Raw genomic sequence first — 24,881 nt, 5'->3', positions numbered from 1 at the left:
CATGCCTTAGTATTTCTGCTGTTGACTTCCAACGAAATGTTGTGTCCACACCATATCGAGGTGTTACTCTACCCCCGACAAAAGGAGATCCGACACGATATTTGGAGGTATCACATGACTTTTGTCACCTCATTGTATAAATGATAACTCGTTAATTCGTCGTCCATAATCCACTATACCATTCATCCGATTGCAACGAATTTTTAGTGAGTTTTTTACATATACCCACCAAGAGAACTGTGATAAGAACCACCGACAAACCATAGGGGCGGTGGTGAAAATGAGATGGCATACTAGCCTAACTCAGGAGTGTCTGGAGAAATTACATTGAAATTTAGTACACGCACAATTCATTGCATGTATGATTACTGGAATAAAAAGACTGTGATGCTAATGGACCCCAAAAACCTGCAGCTCTGGGGACAGGGTGAGAAGACGTGAAATTTTATAACAACCGATATTAGTATCCAATCTGTAACTTCCTGGTCGTAGCACTTATAGGTGGCCTTCACGGCGATATTTCACCGCTTGAGATGGGTGGAGGTGGGAGGAAGGTTACAAAGACAGTGACATACCACCATATCTTTGTAACGCACGAAGGAATTCCTATCAAAAATGCGACATGTATCATCTGCTGCTGCGGTAAATTTAAAGTGATAGTGCGATGATACCCCTAGCTGAGGGTCTGGTCATAAAAGGTGTGACATGAAAGCATAACACAGGAACGCCTGGAGCCATTTGTATATAAGTGATCCATTGTTGGTATTAAAAATTTATTGGCTTGAGATACAGCTACTAGCTACAGGGGTGGAGGTGACAGCCACAAATAAATTTTAACATTTCACCTTACCCTAATAATATAAACAACTGTTCTAACCAATAATATTCACTTGCGACAGGGGCTCTCAAATTGATTCCGTATTTACAGAGTTCCAAAAAGGATTATGGTATCATTCGTAATTAGCGGCTTCCAACCACATTCCTTTCCAATGTATTACCGCCTCAGTTGTGCAACTGGATTCCTAATTTCCTGTCAGAAAGGTTACAGTTCGCACTACCTCACCGGACGTCATCTGGAGAAACGTAATTGATGAGTGATTCTGGAAGTAAAGCGATGTAGCCACTCTGCTATTTCTAATATATATAAACTATTTAGCAGACAATCGGAAGTACTGCGGCAGACTAGTCAACTCCTCAGAAGAGTAAAGCGAATTGCAACATTATGTTGAAAATACATCTTCGCCGTGCAAAATGTGAACAATTGAGTCTAAATAATAAAATGTGTGAGGTCATCCACACGATTACTAAGAGGATTCGAATCCTGCCTCTGGGCTGTGTGTGATGTTCTTAGGTTAGTTAGGTTTAAGTAGTTCTCAGTTCTAGGGGACTGATGACAGCTGTTAAGTCCCATAGTGCTCAGAGCCATTTGAACCATTTTTTTGACAAACTTGCAAGTGAGACAAATCTGACAGCTATAGCCCTAACGAAAGTCCTAGGAGGTTACGAAAATATACAACTTAACAGGGAAACACCACATGCTGTGGCGAAGGTGAAACAAATAATGGATTATGGACACAACCCTAAGATGACGCAATAAGCCTGTTAAGGAGACTGCCAGAACTAAAGTTGTTCGACATCTTCTCGGATATTTCTGTGTGATCCTTATCTGAAGCGATTGACAGAGGACATTGAAAACGTTGATATAAAGCAACTGATTGTGTAGTATACCATTTAGCGGAGAGAGTGTCACGGATGTTTTCCTTTTTTCCTTGAGTTGGTAGGGGGAGGGGCCAAGCGGACGAGTTGGTGACGCAGTTTAAATCGTGTTATTTTCACATTTAAAGCACCATCTTTCTCCTCCGAATGCAAACAGTCTTTTCTTTGCCACCGCCGTACAAAGGATGATATTACAACTGTAATAACGTAAGAGAAATTAGAACTGGCACATAAAGATTTTGGTGCTCTTTTTTCTCGAGCTTCGTACGTGAGGGGAAAGCTCAAGAAATTGAAGCGATTCTGCGAGCCCTCTACGAAACATTTATCTGTGAATTACAGCTAAATAATGTATCACAGCGATGTAAATGAAGTGTCTCAGCAAAACTTAATATCTGTCGTCCAGCACTTATTGTTTCAGAGATGCTGAATACACTTTAGAAGTGCTCAAAATGCGAATGATATGCTATGTATACACAGTTACTTGGCAATTTACCACCAAAACCGTCCATTTTTACAATTCACTTAGTTATCTTGGTAGAATATATTTTTTAAGGCGAGATCTAATGCAAAGTGCTTGCATGAAAAAATGATTTCCTGTGTCTTGCGAATGCTATCTAGTTGAATTATTTCATGGTATCTATATTATGAGTGAATACTTTTTTCCTTCCTTAAATATTTGAAAGAAACGTCAAAAGTGGATGTGCCTACTTAGGCTATAGCCAAATAGCTCTAGCTGCCTTAGTTTCTACTACTGGCTTGGATAGGGTAGATGAAAAGTTTGCCCCTTCAAGGGATGATAGTGGCTTTGCATCCTGGCCCTGTGCCAGCGCCGGCCAGAGTGGCCGAGTGGTTCTAGGCGCTACAGTCTGGAACCAGGCTACCGCTACGGTCGGAGGTTCGAATCGTGCCTCGGGCATGGATGTGTGTGATATCCTTAGGTTAGTTAGGTTTAAGTAGTTCTAAGTTCTAGGGGCCTCATGACATCAGAAGTTAAGTCCCATAGTGCTCAGAGCCATTTTCTTGTACCAGCGACGGCTAGCGAGTATCCGGGCAGCCAGGCTGGGCGGCTGACGGGTTGGCCGGCCAACTGCAGTCTAGTGCTGAGAGGAGACCGGAGGGAGGGAGCCGGCGGTGGTCGGCAACAGACCCCCCCCCCCCCCCCCCCCCCCGCCAGCCAGCACTGTCCAGACACGGGCCATCACGGCCGCAGTGCATGTCTCTGCTTCTGCCGCTCTTTCTGACGTAAATATGTTTACTTCCTCTGCTGGCGACAGTATAAGAGCGGCAAACAGATAAACACGACAGGCCATTAGCTACAATGGCTCACCGGGAGAGATCAACTCGAGATAACAGTCGTCGCTCTTACTGAAGAAGGTGGATGTTCCATCAGAGAAGCTGGCAGTAGGTATGGCGTGCCACATAGCACTGCAACGAAATGATGGAGTAACTACTTTGAGAGAGGCACTACCAACAGAGCTCCTGGCTCAGATAGGAGGTGAGTGAGCTCATCACAGAAGGAATGTGAAATAGTTGTGGAGGGAGAATAACTTACCCAACTCCAGAGCCACGATTCCATGGAGGCTCAGGGACGCTGGACTGCACGCACGACGATCCGACGTGAAACAAGAGCTCAACAAAGATAATGTTTTATACCAGCTGGCATCTGTGGAGCTTCATGTAAGCGTACCATGGGACAATGTCATTTTCACTGACAAGAAGATGTTTTCCATCAGTAACAGCAGTATTTCATAGGCTGCAAGGGGCTCGCCATCGACACGAATATGTAACGACGACGAGAAGAAGTGGGCGTCTTTCCGTTTTCTGATGGGAATGGATTTCAGCGAGAGAAGCATGAATTCTTCAAAGGACAGAAGGACCTCTGGAAAGCTGGAAAATTTGATGCTTCCGTCAGTGTGAATGCTGTATGGAGAAGGGTACTTCACATTACAAGAAGATAATCCTCCCGTTCATGAGTCAGATTGGCGTCAACTCTATGGAGTGGCTACCACGCGCTACCGATAAGAACCCTATGGGAAAAATATGGGCTGAGGTCGCCGGACCGTTAACAGACAACTGGCCCTGAATCCAACCAATTACAGCTGAAACTCTTTGGGACTGCGTTCTTGAGGCCTGGCAAGAAGATGCTTATTCAGACTTTTACGTCCGACAGTTTATAGACTCTATGTCAAGACGCATGTACAAAACAATTTGGGGCTCCGGATAAGATCTTGGAGTCCTTAAACGCGTTTCGTTATGTCGTTTGTTTCTTCATTTTTCGCCGTTGTTCACTTGGCAACATGTAAAATAATATTTGAGTTACTTTCGCTTTGAGTTGTCTTTTTAATTGCAGTGAGTTTTTTTTAATACAACTTGTTGAACATTCTATTTTTATTTCTTTATGTCTAGATACTTATAAAGTAGTCAATTTACTTTCACGCTTTAAAAGTGCTTTGTGGTATTCCAAATACATCTCTCTCGTCCCTTCCATCCATTAATATATCCTGTTAATTTCTCCCCCATTCTCCCTTAACCTTTCTCTCGCATCTGTTTCCTTACTACCTCAGTTGCCGGCCGGAGTGGCCGTCGGTTCTAGGCGCTACAGTCTGGAGCCGAGCGACCGCTACGGTCCCAGGTTCGAATACTGCTTCGGGCATGGATGTGTGTGATGTTCTTAGGTTAGTTAGGTTTAATTAGTTCTAAGTTCTAGGCAACTGGTGACCTCAGAAGTTAAGTCGCATAGTGCTCAGAGCCATTTGAACCACCTCAGTTGCTCCTCTACTAAATACTCCCAAAACATTATAAACAAATCTATCGGATTCCATTGAAATGTACGTTCTCGTATAATTTCTGCTCCCCTTACTGTCATCTAACAATCCTCTCGAAACTTGTGAAACCATGTTCTTTTATATCTCCTTACCTGTAATCTATTCTCCGTTCTGAAAACATTCCTTCCTTTTCGCTCTGTCTTAAGGTGAAACGAACTGTGACATCGGTCTAAGTAAAGAATACTTTGCAAGCTTTTCACTCTTGTATTGTGCACTTCTGCACTCCTGTCCATTCCTAGAATCCTCCCTCCTTCGTGCTACTCCTCCCTTGACATCTGCATCAACATCTACATGAATACTGTTAAGTGCTTTGCAGGGGGTTCTTTGAACTAATGCAACATTTTTTCTCTACCGTTCTACTGCCAAACAGGGCTTGCAAATAATGAGCAACTAAACCTTATGGTGCAAGCACTGATGTATCATGTCGCAATGGTCATGTCTCCGATGTATGTCGGGGTAAACAAAATACTGTGGCATTCAGCGTAGCAGGTTGGCAATTGGAATTTAGTTAAAACACCTCACTGATATGTAAAACACCTATGTTTCAATGATTTACATCCTAACTCGTTTACCACACCCGTGACAGTCTCCCCTATTTCGTGATAATACAAAACGACCCTTCTTTGAACATTCTCGATGTCTTCTGTCAGTCCTACCTCATAGAGATCACATACAATCCAGGAATACACATAAGAGTGTTGTGGGTGGACACTTCAATTGATTTGTTGCATCTTCGAAGTATTCTACCAACAAAAAGCTGCCTTCAGGTTTCCTTCCCCACAGTATTTTCCCTACAAAAGTTCTAATTTATGTTGTTTGCGATTGCACCTTCTACATATTTAGCAGAATCGAGAACCTTTAAATGTGAGAAATTTGAAGTCTGACAGAACTCTTTTGGTTTTCGTATGGAGAACGTCGCACATTTTATTGTTTGTCAGTTGTCACCTTTTGCACTGTGAATATATATTTTCAGCACCATTTTGCAGTCTGCTTTCCTCTTCTGACTAGCTTACTAGACTACAGCATTCCCTATCACAAAACTAATAGAAATGTTCTCATTGTCAGCTAAGTAATTTACACTAGTGGCCATTAAAATTGCTACACCAAGAAGAAATGCAGATGATAAACGGCTATTCATTGGACAAATATATTATACCAGAACTGGCATGTGATTACATTTTCACGCAATTTTGGTGCATAGGTTTTGAGAAATCAGTATCCAGAGCAACCACCTCTGGCCGTAATAACGGCCTCGATACGCCTGGGCATTGAGTCAAACAGAGCTCGGATGGCATGTTCAGGTACAGCTGCCCATGCAGCTTCAAAACGATACCACAGTTCATCAAGAGTAGTGACTGGCGTATTGTGACGAGGCAGTTGCTCCGACATCATTGACCAGAGGTTTTCAGTTGGTGAGAGATCTGGAGAATGTGCTGGCCAGGGCAGCAATCGAACATTTTCTGTATCCAGAAAGGCCAGTACAGGACCGCGGTCGTGCAATATCTTGCTGAAATGTATGGTTTCGCAGGGATCGAATGAAGGGTAGAGCCACGGCTCGAAACACATTTGAAATGTAACGTCCACTGTTGAAATTGCCGTCAGTGCTAACAATATACCATTACCTGCCCACTTAGTTGCGGGAAAACGGATTTCAATCAGTTTGAATTTACCGCGGCAGCGGCAACACGCGATCGTGGCGCAGCACTGCGTCATGGAAAATTCTAAATTCGCTGAAAACGGCTAAAAATGTGGAATGAAATACTGGACAAGCTATCTAAAAATTATTACAAGCATTTTTAACAGCTTCTATATTCAATATCAACATAAAATTCAAAGTACACATCTTTTTTATGTATAGTATCCAATGGCGTCTTTCTCGATAAAAGAACAAAAGAAAGCTAGCTAAGCGTTCGAGAGAGCGTCACTGGCTCTTACAACATTCACGGATACAAGAAGACAGAGAGAGTAATGTCTAAACCTCTACTATTTTTAAGCAATTTATTGTGCTAATATTTATTTTTGTTGTATTTTTAATTATCGTTGCTTCGATTTCCACACCGGCCGACCACAGACGTTATTTGCTAAATGGTCTTTTACAGCATCCACATAATCGATAACTGTTCATACAGGAATGACATATAATAACGCAGATAATTTCTTTCTTCGCATATATTTCACCGATTTTACAAATTTCTTGCCAGGAGACGTCACAGCCTAATCCTTTGAAAGGGCACAGACGACTTCCTTCCCCTACTTGCCAGTTAGTGATTCTGTTTTATGACTAATTGCGTTTTCGACGAGACGTTGTACCGTAATCCTCCTTGTTTTATTTTGACGCTCAGTATGATTACTGAAGGCAAGTGTTGCACGAAGGTTAGTTGGTCGTCACACCTGTCACTTAATAGATACACTGTCATTGACCATAGTAGAAAATCACAGAAACGTCCTCTATCAATGCTTGTTTGTCTTGCTGAATGTGGTAAGTAATTTATCCCAAAAAAATCGTGCAGGAAACGATATAACTTGACATTCTCAATGGCACTAACTCCATACAGGGCACAGGTGTTTCGAATTCCCTCTACTGCTTTCCACTTTTTATTAAATACAAACAGAACAAAGTTTCATAAATTTTACACTTCACTCTGTTTTGGACTGTTTTCTATTTCATAAACTACGCTCCCAATAACATCAACATTGAAAAATATTCGTCATGACACAAACTTTACCACAGACTTGAACAAAGTAAGACCATAGTTAAATACGCTAACAGCAACATAGCATACAAATTCGCTACGGAGCCGACTGAAACATAGTATTACATCATATCCAATGTTAAATAATGTTACACTTGCTGACTCAAATGTAGAAAAGTCTTCGGGGGAACATAGGCTCTATGCCCAATGCTTCGAGATCACTTGGGTGGACGCCAGTATGTAATAAGTGGCCGCTGGCTGATGGCGCTGAAATTGGTCTTACCGTCACCCCAGAGCCCCATGACAAACATGTTACCGCCAGATTTTTCTGTTACTGGATGGTTAGGAAATGAATGAAACTGCCTCTGAGCTTCTGTTAGAGTGATGACTTATCAGGCACATGGAATACGGCTTACAAAAGGAAGGAAAATAATGAGTTCGATATCACAGCTTTGCGTTCGCACTACATGACGTTGACTACTAGACCACGAATAGGTTATTCACTCAACAGGAAGTCAACACTTCCCGTAACGTGTGCTGCATACCCCATTATAAGAAAAACATGATGCTAACATACGTGAAATTCGGCGGTTGACTGGATTGAGGCTAGCTTGTAATGGCTAAGGTGTGGTTTCAAATCCCACTCGCGGTACCACTTTTTAACAGCCATAAACATACGCTCTTCACCTCCAATAAGGCCAAGTAAAGAACACAGGATTGTGCAGTGGATCTAGATCAATATTAAACATGTCCATTCGCTACTGACTGGAACAGAATTGAATTAGTTTTGTCTGTGAGAGGTAGAAGTCGCTACTTGAAGAAACACTGTCTCTAGTAAGTTTTCCTACACTAGTAATGTTATTTTAGTTAACACTTGATTGGGATTAGAGCTCAGATTCCAATTTTTCTCTGGATATGAACCCTTCGAGGTGAAGTTGTCCCATCATTTCCTTATTTCCTCACGATGTCAAACTCCTCCAGGTCTCTACGAATGGAGCGATCCTAGCTCCTGGTGGTCAGGAGTTTTATATTTGACACCTGTTCGAGTGGGGTCAACAAAGACGACGTGAGCGAGCTTGGAGTCCCAGGTAGCAAAAAACTATTCATTGCGTTACCTCTAGCTGAACACGTGCAAACCTCGCTATTGGAGAAGAAACAATAAATATTTTATGCCCATTCATATCTATAATAGTGAAAGGCACAGGGGTTCGAATCTTTGTCAGGCAAAAATCGTTTGCATCGATGTTTCAGGTTTCAGTATCATGAAAATGGTGAACATATTTAATATCTGACATCTGATTGTACTGATCGAGCAATTCATCTAAGTTCTGGTTCTACTCCCTGTCCATCACCATAACTTTACTTCTTGGTGCTTCACACTCGTTGTACTTTATTACATAGGTACCGTGGTTACTTCTCAGTGACAATGTAAGCTCCATGGGGTTCCTGTTGCAGCACTAAACGTATCGTCATTTATTTCCAGGTTTGAGCATTCGACCTTTTAAACTGTTACTGGTGAACACTTCGATATTTTACGTCCTTTTATTCCTAGTCGAATCTCGAGCAAACGCACAAGTCTTGTTTGGACAGTGGGTTCAAATTAGGTCACAAATAACAAATTCAAATGGCTCTGAGCACTATGGGACTTAACATCTGAGGTCATCAGTCCCCTGGAACTTAGAACTACTTTACCCTAACTAACCTAAATACATCACACACATCCATTCCCGAGGCAGGATTCGAACCTGGGACCGTAGCGATCGCGCGGTTCCAGACTGAAGCGATTAGAACCGCTAGGCCACTCCAGCCGGCACACAAATAACAACTAGTAATGTCATTTAATGTGCGTGATAAGACTTCTGCAATGCCACTTAATGTAATGAAGTTTAATCTGCAAGTGTTCGGGACGTTCTGATCTCTAATAACGCGTTTGCTAATGTTTGTTGTATGACAGTGTTGGTTTACATGTGGACTGAGTGCCGTAAAGAACACTGTTCTCTCTGGGTACCCATTTGTGTATAGTTAAAGGAATGTACTGCAGCGGGCGTAGAGGACCTGCGACACAGATGTGCTATGCTGGTTGCATACAGTCCGGTGCGCCCTACACATTGGAGTTCAGGGGTGGTCCACGTTTTGTGCTATTGAGTGTACAAAAAACGTATGTAACACCAACAATTAAGACGTGTTAATATCAAAGCTAAATCATATTCAGCACAGGGAGAAATACCAGATACAACTACTATACGCTTATAAGACACAGAGTTAAAACATGTGAAACGAAAATTAACCTTGCACTGTAAATACGTTCACCAAAGATTTATAAGTCAGAAATGAAAAAATGCAATACACGCGATTGATTTTAACCTACCTTTATATTCTAACATGCAAAATAATAATAACACTTTATCCTTCACGCACTACTTTGCAAAGACGATCTGTTTTCTCTGCCAAGCACAAGGTGCCATTGGTGCATCTCTGTGAACTACAACAGACATTTGATCAAATATTGTTACGTGTGCGGTTCTCACTATCGACGCAAGTGTCTTTCCACTCTTATGAATGAGATATGGTAAAACAATATGATAATATACACGTAATATATAAAATAGTAAACACAACAAATAAACCAGTAACGTACATAGAAATGACAATGGACTTGCTTGAGCTGCGTCATAATCCGGTGCTACGGGAAGTCTCATGTTCTCAGCTGCTCTCAGCCTCGCTGCACGAACCCATGCTCTCACACACGCGACCGTCAAATCACCTCTCCACATTCACACCAGGTGCCCCATAGTTTAGACATACATAAAAATGACTATCTAAGCACAATAAATTCGTATTAATTACTACAAGAGAAAGTATATTCACAAAATACGACTTTGTTAACAAGTCATCTGAAATTATCTGTACCGCTATTGTTGTACCTCACCTCTCAACCTAAGAACCTTAAACATCCCAATCTCACCCTCAACCTCATAAATTGCGTAGGCGTTCGGCGTGGTCTGCTGTTTCCCTTGCTTCTCAGTGAGAGGTCATAATTTTTTCTCACCACTTCAACGCATGGAAACACCTGCGATTCTTCTAACACCGTTTGACTTTTGCACATTTTTCGTCCATGGTCGGAACAACACATTCTTCCGCTGCTGGCAAAGGGGCGTTTACTAGACTACCGTGACGCACTTCACAGTGCACCTCAGCCACTCGGCAATCTGTTTCGCATTCCTTCTCCACATGAGCTTCTCAATTGCAGGGTTGGTTTTTTTTTTTTTTTTTTTTTTTTTTTGCCTTCCGTCCTAACATGGGCGGCGTGGAAGCGTATTCATTAATGGCGTTTGGCCCTATAAAACCTAAAAGTACATGTTCCACGACCTCTAACCCAATTGGAACACATGTTCCATCTAATAAATGAGCTTCTAGTTCCAGAGGCCTGGGCATATATGCTCACATATGCATTTTCCTGTACGGCCTGGTTCCAAACATTGCCATAAATTTAGCGCAAAAACCCTTTTAACTACTGCTCTAGCAAATTGTTACGATAAACCAGGCAGCCTCCAAGCGATCGAGCGTCTACCGTGCTACAATAAAGAATTACATTCCGCCACTCATTTCGTATGCAGATAAGCGTCTAAATTCTTGCATGGTATGTCTTCGGGTGGGTACTGCGCGCTTGATTAACCTTAGGCACTGCTATGAGCACCCCGTGCATTGGAAATGCGCCTGCAATTCCACTGACGTGACATGTGTTAAGAAAAACGTTACCCTTTCGCACTTCGAACACTTTTTGCTCGAGGACTGACACTCGTGTTTGTGTTTCCTTCGGCGATTTACCGTCCTCATCTATGCGCAGAAGTGTTTGTCATCTTCGATTTACCCTCGTTTCTGAGTAACTGCCAACATTCTTTTCCCACTCTCTTCTCAACTCGTCCTGGCTGTTCGTGACCTTTGTTTGTGCCTAACTTCAACGCTCTGTCTATCAAACTTTTTATTGCAAGGTTTTAGCTCGGCTTCCAGTATTTTTCTTCTCCTCGTTCATGGCAGATAACTGTGATGTGTGGTTTTCTACTATTTTGAGAATTCCACCTAATGGACAGTGACTTAGGTCTGGCCCACAGACGTGCTTTGTGTTCCCTTGCTCCCATCTGACCTCTCGGTTTCTGGAAAATCTCAATTTGTGAACTCAAAGATGTGCAAGCCATTTCCTCACCTACAGCCGAACTCTCCTCTTTCGGTTCGATGGTTCCCATTTTTATCAATCTCCCTGAACCCAGTTGCGTAGAACAACGAAAACACAAACTAACGGATTCCACAGAACAAACTGAGACAGACAATACAACTCTGATGGAAACTCTGGTATCCGCAAACGGAAGAATGACATCGCGGAACAGAATAATCATATCATTAAGTTACATGATATTAATAACATCACTCCACCACGGGCGTCAAAATATGATGTACTGAGAATTCTTCTCTGCTCTCTACATGATATATATAGGTGACTAATGATATCCCGCAACATGCAAATTACCAATGAAATCACCCCACAATGGGAGCCAATAATTATGTGACATCAGTTATGTGAAATTAAAGAGAAAATGGTTATGAGATTATGGGACTGATAAGCGAATGGTGTAGATTGTTTATATGAATAAAACATGAAATTACTGCTTTTATTTCAGTTGTTGTTGTTGTTGTTGTTGTTGTTGTTGTTGTTCTTGTGGTCTTCAGTCCTGAGACTGTTTGATGCAACTCTCCACGCTACTCTATCCTCATTAGTTATGTGATCTACCCATCTAATCTTCAGCATTCTTGTGTAGCACCACATTTCGTACGCTTCTTTTCTCTGCTTGTCCAAGCTATTTATCGTCCAGGTTTCACATCCATACGTGGCTACACTCCATACAAATACTTTTAGAAACGACTTCCTGACACTTAAATCAATACTCGATGTTAACAAATTTCTCTTCCGCAGAAACGCTTTCCTTGCCATTGCCATTCTACGTTTTATATCCTCCCTACTTCGACCATCATCAGCTATTTTGCTCCCCAAATAGAAAAACTCCTTCACTACTTAAAGTGTCTCATTTACTAATCTAATTCCTTCAGCATCACCCGACCTAATTCGACTACATTCCATTCTCCTCGCATTGCTTTTGTTGATGTTCATCTTATACCCTCCTTTCAAGACACTGTCCATTCCGTTCAACTACTCTTCCAAGTCCTTTGCTGTCTCTGACAGAATTACAATGTCATCGGCAAACCTTAAAGTTTTTATTTCTTCTCCATGGATTTTAATGCCTACTCCAAATTTTTCTTTTGTTTCCTTTACTGCTTGCTCAGTATACATATTGAATAACATCGGGGAGAGGCTACAGCCCTGTCTCACTCCTTTCCCAACCACTGCTTCCCTTTCATGCCCCTCGACTCATATGACTACCATCTGCTTTCGTTACAAATAGTAGAGAGCCTTTCGCTCCCTGTATTTTACCCCTGACACCTTCAGAATTTGAAAGAGAGTATTCCAGTCAACATCGTCAAAAGCTTTCTCCAAGTCTACAAATGCTAGAAACGTAGTTTTGACTTTCCTGAACCTTTCTTCTAAGATAAGTCGTAGGGTCAGTATTGCCTCACGCATTCCAACATTTCTACGGAATCCAAACTGATCGTTCCCGAGGTCGGCTTCTACCAGTTTCTCCATTCGTCTGTAAAGAATTCGCGTTAGTATTTTGCAGCTGTGACTTATTAAACTGATATTTCGGTAATTTTCACATCTCTCAACACCTGCTTTCTTTGGGATTGGTATTATTATAATTCTTCTTGTAGTCTGAGGGGATTTCGCCTGTCTCATACATGTTGCTCACCAGATGGTAGAGTTTTGTCAGAATTGGCTCTCCCAAGCCTGTCAGTAGTTCTAATAGAATGTTGTCTACTCCCTGGGCCTTGTTTCGACTCAGGTCTTTCAGTGCTCTTTCAAACTCTTCACGCAGTATCATATCTCCCATTTCACTTCATTTACATCCTCTTCCATTTCCATAATATTGTCCTCAAGTACATCGCCCTTGTATAGATCCTCTGTATACTCCTTCCATCTTTCTGCTGTCCCCTCATTGCTTAGAACTGGGTTTCCATGTGAGATCTTGATATTCACGCAAGTGGTTCTCTTTTCTCCAAAGGTCTCTTTAATTTTCCTGTAGGCAGTATCTATCTTACCCCTAGTGACCTGAGCCTCTACATCCTTACATTTGTCCTCTAGCCATCCCTGCTTGGCCATTTTGCACTTCCTGTCGATCTCATTTTTGAGACGTTTGTATTCCTTTTTGCCTGCTTCATTTATTGCATTTTTATATTTTGTCCTATCATCAATTCAATATTTCTTCCGTTATCCAACGATTTCTACTAGCCCTCGTCTTTTTACCTATTTGATCCTCTTCTGCCTTCATCCCTCAAAGCTACCCATTCTTCTTCTACTGTATTTCTTTCCCCCATTCCTGTCAATTGTTCCCTTATGCTCTCCCTGAAACTCTGTACAACCTCTGGTTCTTTCAGTTTATCCAGGTCCCATCCCCTTAAATTCCCATATTTTTGCAGTTTCTTCAGTTTTAATCTACAGGTCATAACCAATAGATTGTGGTCAGCGTCCACATCTGCCCCTGGAAATGTCTTACAATTTAAAACCTGGTTCCTAAATCTTCCATGTATACAACTTTCTTTCAAGATTCTTAAACTAAGAGTTAGCTATGATTAAGTTATGCTCTGTGCAAAATCTACCAGGCGTCTTACTCTTTCACTTCTTAGCCCTAATCCATATTCATCTACTACGTTTCCTTCTCTTCCTTTTCCTACTGTTGAACTCCAGTCACCCACGACTATTACATTTTCGTCTCCCTTCACTACCTGAATAATTTATTTTAACTCATGATACATTTCATCAATTTCTTCATCATCCCCAGAACTATTTTGCATACGAACTTGTCCTACTGTATTAGGCGTGGGATTCGTGTCTATCTTGGTCACAATAATTCGTTCACTATGCTGTTTGTAGTAGCTTACCCGCACTCCTATTTCTTATTGATTATTAAACCTACTCCTTCATTACCCCTATTTGATTTTGTGTTTATAACCCTGTATTCACCTGACCAAAATGCTTGTTCCTCCTGCCACCGAACTTCACTAATTCCCACCATATCTAACTTTAACCGATCCATTTTTCTTTCATAATTTTCTAACTACCTGCCCGATTACGGAATCTGACATTCCACGCTCCGATCCGTAGAACGTTAGTTTTCTTTCTCCTTATAACGACGTCCTCTTGAGTTGTTCCCGCCCGGAGATCCGAATCGGGGAGTATTTTACCTCCGGATTATTTTACCCAAGAGGACGCCATCATCATTTAATCATACAGTAAAGCTGCATGCCCTCCGGAAAAATTACGTCTGTAGTTTACCCTTGTTTTCAGCCGTTCACAGTATCACAACAGCAAGGCCGTTTTGGTTAGTGTTCCAAGGCCAGATCAGTCAATCATCCAGACTGTTGCCCCTGCAACTACTGAAAAGGCAGCTGCCCCTCTTCAAGAACCACACGTTTGTCTAGCCTCTCAACAGATACCCCTCCGTTGTGGTTGCACCTACGGTACGGTTATCTCTATTGTTGAGGCAAGGCTCCCCACTAACGGCAAGGTCCATGGTTCATAGGGTGGGGGAGGGGTTATTTGGTTATTTCAGAGATTTGTAACTTTTTTTGTTTAGTTTTGTTTTGTGAAAGGCACTTTATTTCAGTACCTTTCACAAAACAAAACAAAACTAAACAAAAACAGTTACAAATCTCAGGGTCGATTTGACTGGGCGTGGACGGGCTCAGTTATTAAGGGGAAGGAGAGGGGAATGAATCATCTCATCTTTTTTTGTGGACGTTTGTCGTGTGATGATCACGTCGGCAGGCGTCGGCTCGGGACAGCGGCGCAGGCCAAAATATAAAGATTGTTGAATTTTTACCAAAGTTAGTATATAAAGACAACGAAGTTGCTGATTATGAACATAATACCAAAAAGTGAAAAATGTCTGATTCAAGATGGCGGCAAATTTTAATAAATGTCGTTTTATTTATAGAAACGTCAATAATTAGGTGTTGTTGTAGTTAATTGTTAAAAATATAAGTTCAGAATTTGGAGGGCTCCAAAAAGGACAAATTTTGATTTTTGATTGTATGTCCACTCTTTTCCTACAATGAATTTTCCAAATGTTCTACGAAAACTTGCAAATTGTTTGACGAATATTCTTTTGTTATTAGAAAGATCTCTTTTCTCGGAAATCCATTCAAGACATCCAGTGGATGGGATGAACCTGATGTTTAAAAATTCTATATTATTCTTTATAATTTACTTTTTAGTTAGTACTTAACTACTTAATATATATTTAAGTTACTAAATTTATTTATATGTGAAATTTTTAATTTTAAACCCGTTCACCAAGTCTGTTAGATGGGACGAACCTGAAATTTTAAGATATTCTATATTATACTTTATAATTTATTGTTCATTTAGTATTTCATTACTTAATTTTTTTATATTACTAAATTAATTATGTACGAAATTGTTCCTTTTAATTATTAGTTGTTGCATTATTTACTTCTTTATTACTTATTTATTTGTTCATTTATTTAATACTTAGTTCTTAAAAGCGTTAAAAAGCATCTCCACAAGGTATCTACAATATTTATGTGTCAATTAATATGTACTAGCTATTAATGAAAAATTTGTTAATATTAATAATTCAGTTTAAAAAAAAATTAACATTCAGTTTCAAATATGAAAACGGAATGCAATCATTTCTTGAAGACTGTAATATAGTAATCTCTCGTTTTCTAAGCTACTCATCCCATCTCAAGGTGAAAGCGTTGTTTCCGTCCTTATTCTACTTGTTATATTCTTTACAGTGCTTCTAGGCATCATTTATAATTTAAATAGTACACATGTAGCTCATAAATAATTAATTGTATTGCCATTTTTCCACGTGTCTCAATAACGACATGCGAGTGTCGTTTAAAACAAGACTCAAAGCCGGAGTTGCTATTAATAAGTGTACTTGAAGGTTAATTTACGAAGGTAATAATATATGTTTGCGGACACAGTCCAAAAGAAAACTGAATGTCCCGGAAGTCGTAACCTGTCTCTATAATTTAAGCAATATTTTATAATTTTAGGGAATTTGCAGGTATTAAGTTAATAAAAATATTTAATAATGATATAAATGTTTATTTAGTTAGCACATACCTCCCAGAACACCTTGCACTTTGAAAATATTCTCTTCACTTTCAAAAATACATAATTATTTATCTTTAACGACAACACTATTTTGTAGCGTGCCTGGCTGCACGCACCGCTAACAATAAATTGCCGCCTTTTATCTGAAATATAATGGATGAAATGAACAGCTGATCGCCCGCACAACCGGAATTCAGTAGTCCCAACATTACTGTAGCAGAGCTGACAGTCCAAAACTGATATCTGGAAACCTATCTTTTATGATTTTTAGCCACGTTTTTACAAGATTCTGGCACGCTGTCGGTGCGTCGCCTCGAAGCTGTGCGGGCGAGTACGGTCCCTCTCCTCTCTTCAGCGAGAGCCGAGAACGGCGTCATCCTTGATAGGGCACTGTGTGTTGCAGCGTTATGGCGGTGTCGAAGGCGGATGTGGGGGTTGGATGGAAGAGGCCCTGTGCCCTGTTGCTTCCGTGCTCTTTCATCTACTGTCACCTTCACCTCTAATGCATCTCTCAGGTAAAGGAGTCTTCGAAATTTTCTTCGTCTCGGCGTTGTCTCTGACGGACTAAATATACAATGCTGCTCAATGACTGACTGCCGTTTCTTGACTACGCCTTTCCACGCGGGCTGGAATTTTCCTATCTTTCTCACGATTTCAATGTCAAGCCCTTTCCCAGCGATGGTCGAAAGTGACTGCACTCCTAAGTTATTGTGAAAGCAGCCACACAACACTTCTTTGCAACGGTTCTCATTGCGTGATGTTTGGACAGTCTCAAGTTTGTGCTTTGTCTACGAACCTGCTAGCTTTCGTCATTTATAGATAACATCCTTCCTCTCCAGAAAATATCTTTTTAAGCAGGCTGTCTTCTTGGCGCTTTGTGTAGACATCTTCTCAGTCTTTGTGGGATGGTGCAGTTGTCGATACTTTCTTGCTTTCAAAGGCAGGTAAACATTACTAATGAGAACCAGCGCATTCTTGGCTGTGCGTCCTAGAGGCCACAGAGGTCCATTAGCTCTCGGCACACTTCTGACTGCGAGGTTCTTCTCAAGGTGTCCATTCTTAAGCGAAGCGAGGGCATTGGATCGACTATCCCCTGTGTGGTTGCAGAATGTCTCCAATGTCTGTGTCTCCGGGCGCTCACCGTAAGGAAGCTGTCCACTTCCTCATCTTGGGCCACCTGCGCTTCGAGTCGGTGAACTGCTCCCGGCGGAGGTACCCCAACCTATTACAAATATAGCTGAAAGAAAAGTGAAGCGGAAATAACATATCCATCGTGAATCTATTGATAGAATAACTAACGCGACTACACAATTAAACCCAGCTGGCCAGAGGAACATTGGACGTCCCTTAAAAAGGTGGTGTGAAGTTTTGAGGCAGAATAGGCCAAAGACGTAGTCCTTGACGACGATGGCTAGATGATGATGATGATGATGATGATGATGATGATGATGATGATGATGATGATGAATTTTACAGCTCTGTCACAGCCCATACCCCGTCTCATGACTGACTCTTCAGGGCTTGATGTAATCAGAGTTAGTTCGCAGGTACTGTTTATTCATTTAACTGCTACCGTCAATGATTTCTGTAATCACTGGTAATATCATCTCCATTCAGGGTTCGCTGGCGTTTGCAGGCGTTAGGTTAGTCGATCTTAAGTAATCAATCTCTAGCTCATTGTTATTAGCACTTTGTCACCTGACGGCAATATATATTTGATAATTTACAGATTGTGCCACTTGATCTTCCCTAGGTTTCGGCCATCATATAAGTCCACTGAGTCTTGCCCCTACCAGGGCAAACGGTCTCTCTGGTTGAAACCCTATTGTGAAGAATGTGAGTCCCCACAATGCACAAGGTTGCAATCAGGCAAGGAATATTTTAGGGAGTTGGTGTAAAAGTTTTCTTTGAAAGACCCCAGTCAAATCTTTAGGTTTTGGCCCAGGCCAACTCCGGCTGTGCCTACGTGACACAAGTTGCCTGCCCTTCAGAACAAAGGCAATTGTGGCCAGTTAAAGCTGCTGACAAGAGACGCCCTTAATCCACTTCTGAAATTGCTAGTGATTTCACGCTATCGGTTTTAACCAATAGCGTGTGTGGGAGGCAGGTCACGTGCGAGGAATCTGGAGGGTTCTTAAGAGCAGAAAACAGTTGAAATGTCCCCTTACAAAAATTGTACAGGACTGTGCTTAAACTGACACACAGTATTTTTGGCGCAACGCAATCTGACTTTCAATAATCCCTACAATAGAATGGCCCTGACTAAATTAACCTATTCGTTTCACAAATCACTTTCCTCACAAAAATCTTCGTTACTCAAACTACTGCAATACAGAGAGCGCCAATACTACTAGCTAAATAAAAGATTCAAACTACGGAAGGCACTAACTACTGATAGGTATAGTTATCAAATGAAAGATTTTAATAGAGAACAAACAATGTATTTACCTTAGTAGTCATAATATATATAGCAGTTCATGACATCCATTCTTACAAATTTCAAAACTCCGCCATCTCTCTCCCCACATCCACCACTGCTGGCGGCTCACCTCCAAACTGCGCAACGCTACGCGCTGTTCACTTCCATCTGACCAACGCTACAATGGCGAGTATTACAACAATGCCAACCAGCCACAGACTGCACACAGCACAGCCAGTGATTTTTCATACAGAGCGCTATGTGGCATTACCAATAAAAAAACCTAAACAGTCTACTTACACAGTTAATTGTCTCTCTTGTGATGCAGACCTTTTTCTTGGGAGGCACAGCCTCTGGCCACCAGCAAAACTTAACATGAACCACGCTCCCTCCCATTGCCCATTTCTTTCGTTACCTGGCTGTTCGTCCTCCTAGACTGGCCTACAGCCAGCGACTTCCTCCCTGGTATCCCTCGTATCCGGTACACTGACATACATTCTTTCTCTTTATCTAAATCCCAATTCTGTCGTTTAACGTCATACCTGAGAAGTCCTCACTGTTGAGTCTCCTGTACATTGTCGTCATACTAAGTACGATGCTACATCCACCTAGGCGATCCGTACACGTACATCGGTATGAGCAGTGGAATGCAGACAATCACACCCTCTCCCCTCTCATGTACACTGCTGCTTGTTCTCGGTCAACGGTTCTTGTATCAAACTTTTTAGCTCGAATGACAACTTCCTCGCTCACCCTGAATATCGTGTACCATCTGACCTAGTAATTCCTGTCTAGCACAGATCTCATTCAGTTCCGTTGATAGGTTTTCTGTGCCTCCAGGAACTACCTGTTGACGTTTCCGCATTCAGTTAACTCATTTGTTAATTTTTCCACTCTGGCTTCCTGTTCTCAGCTAAATTAGTGACTTGCGTACTCACTGCTGTCGTATCTTGACTAGTGGGAATATTTTCCTGCTTAATGAATACCTGTGTTTGTTTTGTGGCTAATTACGGTTTTTTTTTCACCTAGAACTCTCAATTGTCGCAGACTTTCGGTCAAGGAAGCCTAAGTTGGAGGATTAGATCCCCTGGTTTGCAGCACGTCCTCAACCTACTGAACAGGAACTAAATTTACCAGGTCTATATTATATAGCCTGAGTTTTTACATAACACACAAACAACTTCAGACAACAACTTAATCAGATCTGAAAACATATAAACATACAAGACATGATCATGTAGACAAACGACACAATGGTGATAATTACTGTTTAGAATCGAAGAGGAATATAGATTTTCCTAAACTATGTTCTAAAGAAAACTACTCAGAAAAACAGAGAAAATCCGAGTACTCCTAGAATGAATGAAAAAAGGTATATACAGGGTGACACACGGGAGACGGGCGGTTTTTAATGAAATAATACTCAGCCAACTTTAAAATTAATGCATGTTTATTTACACGAAATCAAAGCTCATTATTTGTCATTTTAGTTAACAAAGTTATTTGTGAAAAATAATGTCGTCAAGGTAATGTACATCATTTTGAATGAAGGACTCGAGTCTCTTCTTAAAATCCTCCGTCACACAAACTAAAACCTCTGCATGGTTGGCAGCAATTTCTTGAATGATTGCATTGTTCAACTCGTCCAAATTTCGCGGTTTGTGGTTATAGACACAGTTCTTAAGGCACCTCCACAGAAAAAGTTCACATACTTACAAGTCGGGAGACCAAGGAACATTGCCAAAACGTGAGACAATCCGGCCAGGAAACATGTGTCTAAGAACTGTCATTGAGGTGTTTGCGGTGTGCGATGTTGTCCCATCCTGCTGGAACCAAAAGCATTTTAAAGGGATTCGTCGTCTTCTTAGTTCTGGTTTCAAGAATGTTTCAAGCATATGAATGAAACGCACCTAATTAACAGTAACTGTGGCCCCGTTTTCTTCAAAAATTAAGGTCCAATAATGCCAACAGAGCCAAGAGCACACCAAACTGTTACTATTTCCGAGTGTAGAGGACGCTGGTGGATAAGGTGCGGATGCTCTGGAGCTCTGTAACGTAGGTTATGCTTATTCACGCTCCCGTTTAAATGAAAATAAACTTCATCGCTCATCAATAAAATTTCATTTTCATTCGATCCCAAAATCACTTGCATTCTATAAGCGAAGTGTTCTCATACAGCAAAATCAGTTTCCTCAAGTTGTTGGACAATGAGCATTTTGTAGGGATGCAATTTTAATTCTTAATGCAAAATTCATCTAACCGATTCACGATTGATTCGTGACTCACTAGCATGACGTATAGCTGACCATCCTGGGCTTCTGACTGCCGCTTGCCTTACCCTTTCAACATTTTCTGATGTCGTCACTCTTCGTCTCGGGTCAGGATGCTTCTTATCCAGTATGTTTCCAGCTGATCTGAAGTTTTCCACTCATCTGAGGATTGTGTTACGGCTCGAAACAGCTCCATGTCGCTCGAAACAATCGATGCGTAGACTCACCAGTTTTCACGAAACTGTCATAGACAAACACTCGACGTTGCAAGTCCCATTGCTCCATAGTGACAGAGTAAATGAAATGGCGTCTTGTGTGGATCAGAACTATCCCCACCACGACCACCTCCCACCACCGCGCCCTCAGTACTACGCAGTTCAAAACCGTCCGTCTCCCGTGTGTCACCCTGTATCAGCTTTAAACCTACAGCTTTTTACAGAAATGAGTTTGTAAAGGAAGCAAAAGTGCTAGTTTTTGACTACGTCTGCTGTTGCACTAAGTCGTTCATCAATGATAGACGTGTACTTGTATTGACTGCAGACAACTGTCGTAGCAAGCAACAAAAAATACAATAATCTCTCAACAATACAATACAATAAAACACTAAAATGTCCTGTCACATTCGCCAGTCATATGTATATTTTTATGGGCTCCTTTAAAATTTAATTTGCAGGTATTGAAAGGATCATGTTAAATTATTGTTGATTATGATGATTATAATTTTCATTATGAAATTTATTTTCTTTTTTAGTAATATTATAACCTACATGAGTTAAAATAATGTGCTGCATAAAATTTTGGTAGCTGCAAATAACTTAAAATGTGAGAAGAATTTCTTTCATACATAAACCACAGCTCTAGAGAATTACTGATAGTGGAGTGGAGCAGTGTAGCGGTGGAGAACGCTATTCTTTCTGTTAATCGCCAGCAACCGTGACATTGTATTTTAAGAAATTAAATTTCCCGATCTAGGGCTCGATCCTAAATGCAGGTTCTAGTCGCTAATCCACTTTCCAATCATCCCTGCAACCCACGCCGCGTGTGGTAGCCTCGCGGTCCAGGGCGTCCTGTCGCAGTTCACGCGGCTCCCCCCGTCGGACGTTCGAGTCCTCCCTCGGGCATGGGTGTGAGTGTTTTCCTTAGCGTAAGTTACTTTAAATTAGATTAACTACTGTGTAAGCTTAGGGACCAATGATCTCAGCAGTTTGGTCCCATAAGATCTTACCACAAATTTCTAATTTCCTGCAACCCACAAACTGCATATACTTATGAAAATGAGGCCACATAATAGTAATCAGAAATCGTCGATATAACGCTGCTCCCTGGGATAGTGCTATTGTGAAAAGTATTACTATAGTCCAAAGGCTGCATAGTCTTCTAAGATTACAATTCTTTTCGCGAGATATTGCACAAGAGAAAATTACTTTTCGTCTGCCTGATGATTAGCAATCATCTTTGATATATGTATACTCGATACTGATTTCACCTGTCCCCAACAGAGAATTCTTTTCTTTCGTCCTAACTCCAACGGCATAAAAGAACGGGCGCAGATCTCGGAATTCCAACAATATTTTATGCTAGCGTACAACTGATGTGAATTGTTGTCTGAGGCGCAAAACGTGGACGTACTCGATAAAATACGAATATACACCGAAGAGCCAAAGAAACTGATACACCTGCCTAATATCGTGTAGGGCTGTCACGAAGATGCAGAAGTACCGCAGCACGACAAGGCATGGACTCGACTAATGTCTGATGAACTGGAGGGAAGTGACACCATGAATCCTGCAAGGCTGTCCACATAAATCCATAAGACCATGAGGGGATGGAGGTCTCTTCTGAACAGCACGTTGCAAGGCCTACCACATATACTCAATATATACTACTGACCATTAAAATTGCTACACCAAGAAGAAATGCAGATGATAAACGAGTATTCATTGGACAAATATGTTCAAATGTATTATACTAGAACTGACAAGTGATTACATTTTCACGCAATTTGGGTGCATAGATCCTGAGAAATCAGTACCCAGAGCAACCAGCTCTGGCCGTAATAACAGCCTTGATAGGTCTGGGCATTGAGTCAAATAGAGCTTGGATGGAGCGTACAGGTACAGGTGCCCATGAAGCTTCAACACTATACGACAATTCATCAAGAGTAGTGACTGGCGTATTGTGACGAGCCAGTAGCTCGGCCACCATTGACCAGACGTTTTCAGTTGGTGATAGATCTGGAGAATGTGCTGTCCTGGGCAGCAGTCGAACATTTTTTGTATCCAGAAAGGCCCGTACACGACCTGCAACATGCGGTCGTGCATTATCCTGCTGAAATGTAGGGTCTCGCAGGGATCGAATGAAGGGTAGAGCCACGGGTCGTAACACATCTGAAAGGTAACGTCCACTATTCAGAGTGCCGTCTATGCGAACAAGAAGTGACCAAGACATGTAACCAATGGCATCCCATACCATCACGCCGGGTGATACGCCAGTATTTCGATGACGAATACACGATTCCAATGTGCGTTCACCACTATCTCGCCAAACACGGATGCGACCATCATGATGCTGTAAACAGAACCTGTGTACCATTCGTGCACCCATGTTCGTCGTTGAGTACACCATCGCAGGCGCTCCTGTCTGTGATGCAGAGTCAAGGGTAACCGCAGCCATGGTCTCCGAGCTGATAGTCCATGCTGCTGCAAACGTCGTCTAACTGTTCGTGCAGGTGTTTGTTGTCTTGCAAATGTCCCCATCTGTTGACTCAGGGATCGAGACGTGGCTGCACCATCCGTTACAGCCATGCGGATAAGATTCCTGTCATCTTTACTGCTAGTGATGCGAGGCCGTTGGGATCCAGCACGTAGTTCCGTATCACCGTCTTGGACCCACCGACTCCATATTCTGCTGACAGTCATTGGATCTCGACCAATGCAAGCAGCAATGTCACTTTACGATAAACCGCAATCGCCATAGGCTACAATTCGACCTTTATCAAAGTCGGAAGCGTGATGGTACGCATTTCTCCTCCTTACACGAGCCATCACAACAACGTTTCACCAGGCAACGTCGGTCAACTGCTGTTTGTGTATGGAAAATCGGCTGGAAACTTTCCTCATGTCAGCACGTTGTAGGTGTCGCCATCGGCGCCAACCTTGTGTGAATCCTCTGATTAAGCTAATCTTTGCATATCGCAGCATCTCCTTCCTGTCAGTTAAATTTCGCGTCTGTAGCACGTCATCTTCGTGGTGTAGCAATTTTAACGCCAAGCAGTGCAATTCATGTCTGTGGAGTTTTGTCGCCACCGAAAGTGTTGAAACAGTATTCCGAGAGCCACTTTGTATCAATTCTGGATTTGTGGGGTGCTTTATTGTCCTGCTGGAATTTCCCAAGTCCATCGGAACTGGCAATGGACATGAATTGATGGAGGATGCTTTCGTACGTTTTCCGTGTCAGAGTCTTATCTAGACGAATCGGACGTCCCATATCACTATAACTGCACAAGCATCGCACCATTATAGAGCCTCCATCATCTTGAACGGGCCCCTGGTGACATGCAGCGGTCGTGGATTCATGAGGTTGTCTCCATACCCGTACGCATCCATCCGCTCGACACAATTTGAAACGGGAGTCGTCCCACCAGACAACATGTTTCCAGTCATCAACCGTCCAATGTCGGTGTTGACGGGCCCAGGCGAAGAG

The sequence above is a fragment of the Schistocerca gregaria genome, chromosome 8 (genome assembly GCF_023897955.1).
Source record: "Schistocerca gregaria isolate iqSchGreg1 chromosome 8, iqSchGreg1.2, whole genome shotgun sequence".
Taxonomy (NCBI): domain Eukaryota; kingdom Metazoa; phylum Arthropoda; class Insecta; order Orthoptera; family Acrididae; genus Schistocerca; species Schistocerca gregaria.
Note: the sequence above shows the minus strand (reverse complement) of the source record.